Raw genomic sequence first — 12,151 nt, 5'->3', positions numbered from 1 at the left:
GCTGAGAACGTTGCCAGATATCTTGGGAATTTTAACCTCATTTGCTCTCGCAGCTGCGCGTGTATAGCAGTTTGTTTGCTTGTTCTTTGTGAAAACAGAGCGTGTTCTTCTCAGGCGAAGGAAAAGCTCAGACTGCAAAACTTGTGTGTTCTGTAGAAGTGAGATGAGAACAGTGAAGCGTGGGACTGCTGTGGTGATGTTGAGAAATCTAGCCACATTAAATACTTGCTTTGAATGTGACTCAACGCTTCACTGTGATTTTAAAAGGAATAGTTTCCCTGAAAATTCAAATTCTGTTATTTATTCCCCTTCATGTTGTTACAAACCTGTATAACATTCTTTCATAATGTTTTGAAGATCAGTTTATTCCGTCAAACGCCACAAAATTACAGAAAACACAGTTGAATTAGCAATAAAGTAGTGTATATGGCTATACGTCGAGCCATCAATAGCTCTGTTTGAGGAGCAGAATTAAATGCAAGTTATTTACTTTATACACAAGGTCTAGTGAGTAGCCTTCAAAAGTCTTATTAGCCTTCAAAATTTGAATGGAAATGAGTTAATAATGTCACTAACGTTGCAGCATTGAATCAACATTGACCTGACTTGAGTTGAATTATGACTCTGTTGTATGGAGATGCTTATAGCGGAATTGAACCTGTTTCATAGCTGATTATCTTTTCAATATTGGCTAAGTTATTGAACTGAATGGAAACACTAATTGAGCTGAATAATTGCGCCATTATCTTGTTGTATTCCTGAATTTGGTTTCCTATTATTTTCCTGTTTATTACTGTGAAGCGGCTTTGAAACGATCTGTATTGTAAAAAGCGCCATAAATAAATGTTACGAGTTAATTTAGCCTAATTGTAGGCTGTTTACGGTTGCCAAATGAAAGCAACTTGCTGCATTGATGTCGAATGTTTGCCTGCATCTGCATTTTGGAACTGCTTTGAACGTGGCTTGGATTTTCTGAACTTTCAGATTTCAGTATTAATAGCTCAGTTTGTTGTCAGTGTTGTTTGAGTGTTGGAGTCATTGTGGTCTCCCAGCGAGGACTCTCAGCTTTGATCCGGGTCTCTGAGTGGCATGTTTTCAGAGCTTCCCTTTTTGCTGTAACAAATGCGGCTGACATGATGACAAAGCTGCTGTTAAATGCTGAACAATAGCCGTCCCCCTGTGGCACAGACCAGCACGGCGTGTGGCTTTCTATTGTGTAGATGCGCATCTCACCAGACCTGTCGAGAACAGATTTCACCCCAAAATAATTCAAAGAAATAAGACATTTTCTGAAATAACATGCAGCCAATATTTTATTTTATTATTATTTCTGAAATTTTATTTATTTATGTATTTTAATAGTACTCACATTTTTATCGTGAGATTATTTTCTTTGGAAATTCCAAAACTCCAAAAAAATAAAAAATAAAACATCCGTACACATTGCAGTGATGGGAATGTGAGTTATACATATTTATAATCATCATTAAAATAAAACAGTACAGAAACTCTTAATGGTCTTAAAATGGTAATTTTCTTTATGCAAAATAATTGTTTTTTTCTTTGTTTGTGAAATGTGACCTGGACATGTTTTAGTGAGATTCATTCTTGTTCAAACACAGATTTTTCTCCATTGACGAGACATAACCCGATGACCCTTAGGTCAGGACAGGCAGTTGTGACCTTAAATGTCAAACACCAGACTCTTTAGCGTTGGTTATTTATGATACGCCAACTCAACTCATTTCTTTATGACATCAATGGTTCGATAAACTTTGGCTTTTCAATGTTTGAAATACAGGTACATGTTATTACGAATTCTCAGTTGGCAAAACTCTGATGATAATCTAGTGCTAAAAAGCGTTATTATGCCATCTGTGCACACCCATGCAACATTTAAAGTTCTGTTCCCCTTTCCTCCATTGTACCTCAATCGTGGGAAAGAATGCACATTTTGTGTTTTTTGGCACGTTTGCAGATGCAATTTAAACTAATTTGGCTCAAATTGAGGGGAAAAAGAAATAATGCTGTTGTGAACACATTTAGTGTATTTATCATTATCTAGAGATAGCGAGAGAGGGAAATAGATGGTTTCATTTTCTCATGACTGCATCCCTCATAACAAATGTGTTTTCTTCCTCAGACTCCATTTGAGCTTTTGCATATTCTTCTCGTTTATCGGTCCCCAGAATGTTCCTTTTTGATTGCCAGAATGCTCTAAAGTGCGTAACCCTTCAGTTAATAATTGGGAAGCTCTTGATGATCATCTTCTGAATGAGAAACCTACTTGATCTTCATGCAGCTCTCTGCAGGTTTCATTGCGTGTACTGTAGTAAAACTATCAGCTGACTGAGCTTAACAACTCCGATGTGAAAGAAGGAGATTTGCTGTCACTCAACAGGGCTAATTAATTTACCATTTTGTCAGTCCCCGAATAAGCTGTCTGATCAAACCCTGTTTGATGTTCACGGCTGTTTTTAAGAGAAAGTTACAATTTCTTCTTCCAGTGAGAAATAAGACTTATCGGCAGGCCCACACTGAATCTGCATCAGGAAAACTCCACAGAAAGGTCTTCAGAACTGAAGGTCTCCTTATTCATAAAGTTATACATATCTTATGCCCTCTACATTTATTGTTTTCTTATATGATTTTCAATTAAGTTGACTATGCTCACCAATAATGGTGTTTTACACTAGAGTTTTGTTGCAGAATTTAATTCAAATCTTAGACCCCATACTTTTGTATGTGGAAGTGATCCATCTTAACCCGTAGAAGTGAACCACTATTTCTAGTTACTAATTAATTAATTAATAAATAAACCACTTAGAGTTTCTGCATTAGCTGTGGCCAGACAAATTCCTCACTCAATGTAAACAAAAAATGTTGTGCCATGTTTAACATTTCACAGAACTCTGCTTAGAAAATGCAAGAAGAGCTGCCTAGGTATTGGTAAGTTTGGCTGTGTTCACTCTTGAAAGGTTTGGTTCGATTCAAAAGAACTCTGGCGCGATTGTTTTATAAGGCCGTGTGTCCACCAAAGTGTTTTTTTTCACGCGGCTGGCTGTTTTCAATGGGAGCGCCGGGTAACGCTCTTTTTCACGCTGAAGCGCTGAGCGTTCGGCGTTTTTTACAGGTTGCCGAGAGTTGAAGTATGTTCAACTTTGGGTAAAACGCAGCACTCATCACTGTCACTTTTTACCCAACCGTCCAATCACAGTGGAGGAGGGGCGGGACTAATACCACACCGACCAACTAATATTTTGTATCATAGCAATGAAACGTCTCAACTGAAAAACCTGCGCTGCCAAAATGCTCTCAAGCGCACATAGCTCTGCGTTTTCAGCAGAGCGCCTAGCGTTTTCAGCTGGCTAAAAACATTTTGGTGGACACACGACCTAAGTGCGGCTCATTTGAATAAGTGTGAACACTGCCATCCGAACCCTGGTGCACACCAAACAACAATCTTTTTTTCCTGGTACGGTTCAGATATGAACGCAACACGGAGCAAAGACATCTGAACAATCCAAAAACATGATGTGATGCCACAAGATGCGACCCTAAAAAGGACAGAATGCTCAAACATACCTGGTTCTTCTCAGGAGCTACATTGCTGACCAACGGATATTTTGTATCATAGCAACGAAGCGTCTCAACTGAAAAAAAAACCTGCGCTGCCAAAACGCTCTCAAGCGCACATAGCTCGGCGTTTTCAGCAGAGCGCCTAGCGTTTTCAGCTGTCTAAAAACGCTTTGGTGGACACACGACCTAAGTGCGGCTCATTTGAATAAGTGTGAACACTGCCATCTGAACCCTGTTGCGCACGAAACAAGCGGATCGAGACCAATCTTTTTTTTTGTGGTACGGTTCAAATATGAACGCAGCACGGATCAAAGACATCTAAACAATCCAAAAACATGATGTGATGCCACAAGATGCGACCCTAAAAAGGACAGAATGCTCAAACATACCTGGTTCTTCTCAGGAGCTACATTGCTCATCACAGTTCCGTAAAGGTGTCGGAAACACCATCTCCTTGCTGCAGATCTTCGTTTGTGTGTGTGTCATTTTAAAATGTCTCCACGAGTTCTCAGCTGGTAAAAATACGATCAAAAATACAGTTTAGGCCAGCACACAGCATTGTTCTGAATGTTCGGTAAGTTCTGTTGCAAGATATATGTCATAAAAGACTTTTTTTTATCTCTACGTTCTAAGCGAACTTGCACTAAATTTATTATTTTCTTTTTGGTCCAGATCATAAAAAAATCCAAGAGAAATGAACTTCAAGTGTGAACACACCCTTTGTGGCAAATTTTTATAGTAATAATGGTTTTCTATATTAACAAAACAAAAATCTTTCTCTCGCTTTGTCTACGCTTGATCTCCAGGTAATCATAGTCGAACGAGATGCAGCTTGGTTGAGCTCGGAGCAGTTTTCTCCAGCATTCCTCCTGTTGGCTTCGGCTGTGATTTAGAGGCTCCTCGAGCTCCTCTGTAACTGCAGTTCCAACATTTCCCGCTTACACATAGAGAGGCGGATGAGTTCAGATCCACAGCACTCTAACACTGTCCACTGTGGAATTCAATGTGATAAATGTGCATTTAAAAAACGCACTGTTATTGAAGTTCAAGGATCATTTGATCTCATGGATGGAAGATGTATTTAGTGTCGCCTTGGATTCCACCAGATAAATAAATCAGCATCTCTGCCGTTAGAGAGTTTGGCCAGCCGTCGAACAATGAGATCAACACACGATCCTCAGCATTCCTCCTAGAAAAGCTGTATCCCCTGTTCAAATATACCAGCGAATTATGCAAAATGCATACATGGAAATTATAGCGATGGAGGTAAATGACAGGAGAACTCGCTCGTAAATTTGAGAGTGTTTTTAAGGTGCTGTTAAGCTTGTTTACATTCTTGTGCCATGTTTTAGCATCATACCTGGAGATCTTTACCACAAATTCATACCGTGACAAAACAAAACTTTTTTTCAGGATTAATGGGAATTTTTTTCTTCGAATTTTCCGAAATCTTATCAAGGGAGAACTAACACTTATTTCCACATAACATACTATTTACAGTTTTTGTGACAGCCCATCGTGTGAGGTTCTGCAGATGTTTGAGTTATGACCAGACTCGTGTGGAATCTGCACTTGCAGAACTTTCTGCGCAATTTAGTGTATTTGCTCAATCACTACATCATTACATTTTATTTATGTTGACCATCCTGCACTTTAGATCAACCACAGATGTAGATATAGCAACAAATGTCTGGGATTAACACACACTATTGTTCAAAAGTTTGCTAACACATATCAAAATAAATTAAAAGAAAACTAGCATTGTGTATGTGTTGCTTTTTTCCTGTTATACTGAACTCATATCGAACCGCGACCCCAAAACCGGGGTGTGTAGCGAACCATGACTTCTGTGTAATGTTACACCCCTTGTGTATATGTATACATTTTTGTAATTTAAAAAAAAAAAATCTAAAAAAAATGTCTTCATCAATCACAGAGTACTGCATTTTCTCAGGACCTTGTTTGTGTGTCTGTTTATTATATATTTTGGCTAATTTGATTATATTTCAGCTCCATTTTAGAATCCATTGACCTCAATTTAGCAGAATTCTTCAGATTTTGCCTCAAAATATCTGGGCAACATCAATCTGTGCCTGATCATGCCTCTGTTATCCTACCATCACATACACCTAGTTACTTTACCATTCCGCTTTACGATCCTCAGACAGATAGACTTCCCCGTAATCCTTGTTGACTGCCATGTTAAAAGAGCCACTGTTTTCCAACGGCACCAGAGCAAATGCATTCAAGATGTCCACATTCTCCAGGGTTGTTCAATTACAGTGCCAGCGAACATGAAATCTGACAAGATAGCCAAAATGTAACCAACATGGGGCAGTTTAGATTGGGGCCCAGCTTTTCACGAGGTCACAGCAAATTAGCAGCGATCTTTAAGAGGTTTTCAGGCATTAGCAAGTTGAAGTCTGTCTCGGCCGAATGGTTGGAGGCTGCGAAGGAGATGCTGACGGAGGCAGAAATACGTGCCACGGCATTCCTGCGTAGAAGCCGGGGCTCTGGGACTGATTTAAGACCCCTGCAGCATCTTCACAGCCTGCAGATTTAAACGGATGAATGCGTCGGCTCTGCGGAAACAAAGCCCTGCCGCTTGCTTGGGTTGTTTATCACTGCAGGTTGGCGGGTGGCACGTTCTGCACGCTGGGGCTGATGGAGCACCCGTCATGAAGATTGGGATCACATGAGTCGGAAAGTACACGGCCGGTTGCAACAAACCACTTAAGATAAGAAATCCCATCATAAACGAATAATCACTAAGGGTTTTCTTAACCTGAGGAGTTTGTTGCAACCAGCTGCAGATGATGATGTGTCAGAAAGACTGGAATCTTCACTTTAAATACAAATAAGTCAATTAGTCTGTGACAATTCAGATGAATTGGGTTTTATTTGTGTTTGCAATGTTTTAAGTAGTAGTCGCCGTGTCAACAAAACATATTAGTCGTTATAATGCCAATGGTCAGATAGAATTTGTAATAGGACACTATATTGGTCAGGCCAATTACTCAATTGATATTTGAAAGTCAGTTTTAATCAGTAACTGACAACAATTTGACACACACAAAACACACACACACACACACACACACACACACACACACGCACACACACACACACACACACACACACACTTTGTGTACGGAGTTGTCAGGACAATCATCCACAGCCTCAAATATATCAGTCCGTCAAAAATGTGCAGCTTCATCACTTCAACAAAAGTAAACGCAATACATTAGTGAAATGTAGTAAACTGTAAGCAGTTTCTGATGCCAAATGATTTGGCACCTGCTGTTACATTACTGATGTTGGCCATAAAGTGTGTACAGTAATGGCATCTTTGGCTTGTGTTCTGCTGCTCTAATGAATTGGTCGTTTGGATTGAGTTGGTGTGGTTGAGCGATGCATTAAGAAGGCATTCAGAGAGAAAGGACAGTGGTTGAGGGGCTCTCAGATGGGTGGAGATCACTTTTCAAAGTTGGCACACCGTAGACCTGCTAAGAGGCCCACAGGAAGTCATTTGGGGCAGAATTAGTTAAAACATCCTGCCTTTGGGCCACTTTCACACACTGGGGCTTCTATTCCGACTAAAGGAGGTTGCCGTGATTAAAAACTCAAAAGAAGTTATGAGGAACTATAATGTTCAGTGGCTATAATTTATTTACTTACTAAAGTTCCAGGCCATGTGATATTAAACAGCATCGTTCAGACAAACCATAATTGCGTGCATTAACGGTACATTTTTGTCCTTGATAAAAACCAATAGGGTTTTTGGAAGGGACATTGGCAGCCACTAATGAGTCACATGGAATTTGCTCCACAGATTTATACATCTCTGACCCCATCCATGTTTGTTTATTAAATATTTTGGTTAATTATTTAATACTTTCAGCTGATGATAAGAGTGTAGTACTCTGGCTCTCTGATTTCCCTAGAAAATCAGTCCGAAAAACATGATAAAAGTCTGCAGGTTCAGTGTGAGCCAAATGTCGCCATGTTCATTCTGCAGTGAGCATTCAACTGATATTGCGGTGTTTGTCTGATTGGAAATTCACAGAAGTCGGCAGCAGTTGACCACTGGATTTAGTGATCGAGGCAAATCAATCTGACCAAAGCCTGTACGGATGAGGGTCTGTGGTGCGCGCAAGTACCAGTGTGGCAAGTTCAGCCAGAAATATGTCTGGATGGTGACTTAATGATTGCTGCATTTTAAAATTTCAGTGCAATCATGTGGCTCTTTCCCCTCACAAAAACGGGTTTTTAAAAAACCCACCATCGCTGCTGGAGACACGGGATGGCAGGAAACATGGCCGCTCACGCTCCCGTTTGAGGCTTTTTTCAGCTTTGAGGTTCAGCTTTGTGGCTTGCATGGAGTATTGTCCCCAATAATTACTATAACATGCCAGTCCTCCAGTCTGATGTGTTTCTCTTCCTCATATCCTGCCAAGATTGTGATGTCACCGTGGACCAATTGACCTTAAACACACACTCTCTCTGAGCACATAAGAATATCATATAATGACCAGAGTTGAATCAACTATGACAGATTGATATATTTTGCTAAAGTTTTTGACTAATGGTTTATTTTACTTGCTTGTTTTTGAGCATATGCGTCAGATGGATGTTTTGTCTGTAAAGCATTGAATGCAGCATGTTTTTGAGTTCTGTTCCATTCAGTTGAGCTCTGTTCTGTTTTTAACATGGGTTATACTTTATTTCGATGGTCCGCTTTAGACATTCCACTAACTATAAGTAACTTCGCAACTACATGTCAACTAACTAACCAATACTAACTAGAGTATTAGTAGACTGTTAGGTTAGGGTTACAGTTGTTAGGGTTCGGGTTTGTAGAGTTTGCATTTGAGTAAATTGGATCATTAAAATAAAGTTTTACCGTAACATGTCCTGAATGCAGTTATATTTCAAGCTGATTTTGAAAACAATATGATTTGAATAACATGTTAAAATGACAACCTTATTTTTGTATTTTTACTATTTGTGCAAATGACTTTTTATTGGTGTTTACACCAATATTTACTGAAGGGAACAGGGCAGCTGCTGACTGTATCATTTTAACAGCTGCAGTAAGCAAAACCTCTTCACAAGTCTAGTTTTATTTATTCAAAACGATCTGTCTACTTTTCACAGTGATTTGATTTACTACAGGTAAGTAGTGTTTTATGCACAATGTGAAGCCTTCACTACTTCACACTACCCTTCATATAGAAAGACTGTAGTAAGACTACACTATATATATATATATATATACACACACATATGAAAGACACATTACACAGACTCCGACCACCTTCAACTTTAAAATCGCAACAAACTATTAAAACAAACTATTAAAACAAACTATTTTTATTGAAGTTAGTTGTGTCAGTGTATCTGTAGCTGTATCAGTGAAGAGCATTTAACGGGTAAAGAAAAATCACCCACATAATATAGTGAAAAAAGTGTATTTATGAAATATTAAACACTGCCATTTTATTCCAAGAATGTTAACAATGTAATTTCCACCACCAAAGAAAGTTATTAAAGTCTATACATGTGGTGAACATTGAATTGTGGGCTGGAGCACATCCATTCTTATCAGTCGTTCCGGTCGGGTTTAGAGATTGTGTATGTTCATGAGGAAATTCCAGCGGTGGAGAACCAGTGAGTTTGTTCCTCTCAGAGCCGCCGAACACGATGTGAAATATTTTGATGGTCGTACGCGGTGCTGATGGGAAATGGAGGCGGGGTTCGTGATCTTCAGGAGAATGTGGAGGTCTTATCAGGGCTCCGTCTCCCTGTGGAATGTTTATAGAAAGCAGGCCCGTTTCAGGGGTTGCTGGCACAGAGCTGCTGTGGGCTTGTTTGCTTTTGCATTTGATTTATGGGTCGGGCAGTGAAATAAAGGCAGGAAACCCAGCACCCGGCCCCACCGTTCTGCTGATATGCAACATCACGCAGCACTGAACCCAGGGATAAAACCCAGGCAATTGCCAAAAAAACAACCATAATTAAATTTTTCATGACTTTTTTGTAGCTTCTCTGAACTTTAGGACTTTAAGACTCAAAGGGCTTGCTCTTATTTTATTAATCAAGTTAATTTTTCAAATAATGAGTCATATTCAATGAACAGTCAGTTTAGACTGGGGAGATAGTCTTGAAATTTTGAAAGTTACAGCATATTTTCAGTGTTTATTCATTACTTTTATCGCATAATATTAGGCCTTTTAAGGGTTAAATGTGCCTTGAAATTCCTCATTTATATACTTTTCTCTACATTTTAGTCTAAATCTGTTTGATTCATCAGTGCGCATTATTCCAAAGAAAAATATATTTGTCTTCATATTCTTTCATCAAAATGTCAACTTGCTCTGCCTCTAAAAATTCTTTCTTATACACTTGATGTTGGAAATTCCTTATTTTTCAATCTAAATGGCTCTGTTCTGAGACTTTTTCTTCATCCAGTCAGTCCCTGTTGATATAATCAAGTTGCATTCTACTTTTTTTTTATGTGTCCAATTATAGAAGCAAAGTGAGTTGTGAAAGCCATTTCGTGTTGTCTGTATTTGTTTCAGCCTAAAGTGGATTTAAGGAAATACACCTTGGCAAAATTGTGTAAAAACATTGCTTGCTTGATGAGTCCCTAAGTAACACCCTAATTGTAGTTTTTGGATCAGTTTATGTGGATCAGTATCTGTGCGTGTAAGAGAGAAATACATCAATCTCAGTGTTTTGGTCGAGGCACGAGAGGTGAGGATAACTCTTCTGGACAGCCGTTGTCTCCTAAGGTGGAATGACTCGGGACTCCTCTTCACCTGCTTGTAAAGGAGAGTTTCTCTGGCCAATAACTCATCATATCTTGTGTGTTAAATGCAGATGGCTCTTGCCTGTTTCAACCTGCCGTGTTTCACTGATAGCAAACAACCAGCTCATTCTCTGGAAGGTCAACAATCCCAATTCATGCTGTGTAGATCATATTGAGATCATGTTTTATGTGCGGTGTAGGTTTGGAATTATGTGGAGCAGTTTTCCTGCTTCTCACTGTTTTAGAGCAGGATTGAGTTTCAGAAATTGCCCTTAGTTATAAGTGTCTCGTGATTAGAGATTAACCTTTTGCTTTGGCTCAGTAGTCCTTTTTTTTTTTTTTTTTTTTTTTTGAGGAAATGACTCCGCAATGTTTCCACTCTTCCATGGCATGGCAAAGACGGTGAATTGTAAACAGACAATATGTTATGGCTTTATATTAGCTACTCTTGGTTGTGCTGTTGCTCTTCTGAAAATCATGCATAATTCCTCAGTGCATGCTTAAAAAAAAAAAAAAAAAAAAAAACTCTGATATGACTTTCAACATCCAATCCAGCCTATGCTTATATTTTCACCAATGTACTATGCTCAGGTTTAAAACATACTTTAGAAATTATCCTGAAATTATGTGGTGGTGATGATGATTATTTATTAAAAGTCATTATACAGTAATCATCACCAAAGAAATCCATTTGGTCTTGAAAATTTGGTGTTGAAATGCATTATACCACATCAAGCCTCCTTAGTCAAGCAAGTATCTCTTTCCTTCTGTGTTTGTTTGGTGCCAAATGCAAATATTCCATCATCTGGGATACACATGAAGGAGCTTGTGCTTTTGAGTTCAGCATGAGTGTGGTTTCCATCCACCACAACTACAATTTAATTTCCTAAAACTTATTTTGGAGGAATAATTCAGCCAAAAATTAAATCAGCATCATGAACAAATTGAATTTTGCTCTGTTCCTAATGGCATAGCACACTAGGAATATAGTGTCCTTGATAGAACTATAATTTTCATTTTAAACTATCCCTTTAACTCTTTCCCCGCCATTGATGGAATTTTCCATCATTTATGAGACAACGCTTCCCGGCTTTCCGTGTTTTTTTACTGTTATACGGTAGGGGGTGAAACAAGTGTAGAGCGGGGAAAGAGTTAAAGTTTAAGGTAAAATGTTTTTTTTCCAGCACACGTGATGCGGGCTGCTGTCTGAATGCAGCGGGTCTCGGTTTAATCTTGTTAACGCAAGCATGCGAGGAATGCAACAACACAATTACCGCTCATTATGTAATATTCATTTGTACACTCCAGTGTTATCAACACACATCCACTCCCCTTTCTGTCTCGTTCCCTCGCTCGCTTTGTTTCTCTTTCTTTTCCGCGCAGAAAATAAATCACAGACATGCCAGCCAAGAAGTTTGTGTGTGTGCGTGTGCGTGCGTGTGTGTGTGTGTGTGTGTGTGTGTGTGTGAAAATCCTGAGTTATAAAGTCTAAATTTCAAGTCATTTTGCTCTGTATATTATTATTATCTATGCTTGTAATTTGTTTATTATTTTCTATACAGATTCAGTCCGCTGCGAAACTAACCCAAATCATCCTTGAATGATTGATTCCTAACAAATAGAGCTATTCAAATCATCTGGTGAAATTGTTGTCATATCACAATATATCGCAGAAAAACTAAATATCGCAATGTCAGTTTTTTCCCAATATCTATTCACACTTACTTTTATTACTCACTTTTATCCAAAGCGGCTTACTAG

General features: G+C 38.9%; 1 protein-coding gene across 9 annotated transcripts in view; it reads left to right on the top strand.

Annotated features, from left to right (window-relative positions):
* The window catches only part of tns1b (tensin 1b), a 129,345-nt gene that overhangs the window by 17,988 nt on the left and 99,206 nt on the right, over positions 1-12,151 (top strand). The window lies entirely within an intron of this gene.

Source organism: Phoxinus phoxinus (genome assembly GCF_949152265.1).
Source record: "Phoxinus phoxinus genome assembly, chromosome: 7".
Taxonomy (NCBI): Eukaryota; Metazoa; Chordata; class Actinopteri; order Cypriniformes; family Leuciscidae; genus Phoxinus; species Phoxinus phoxinus.
This window is presented reverse-complemented; position numbering and strand designations above follow the sequence as displayed.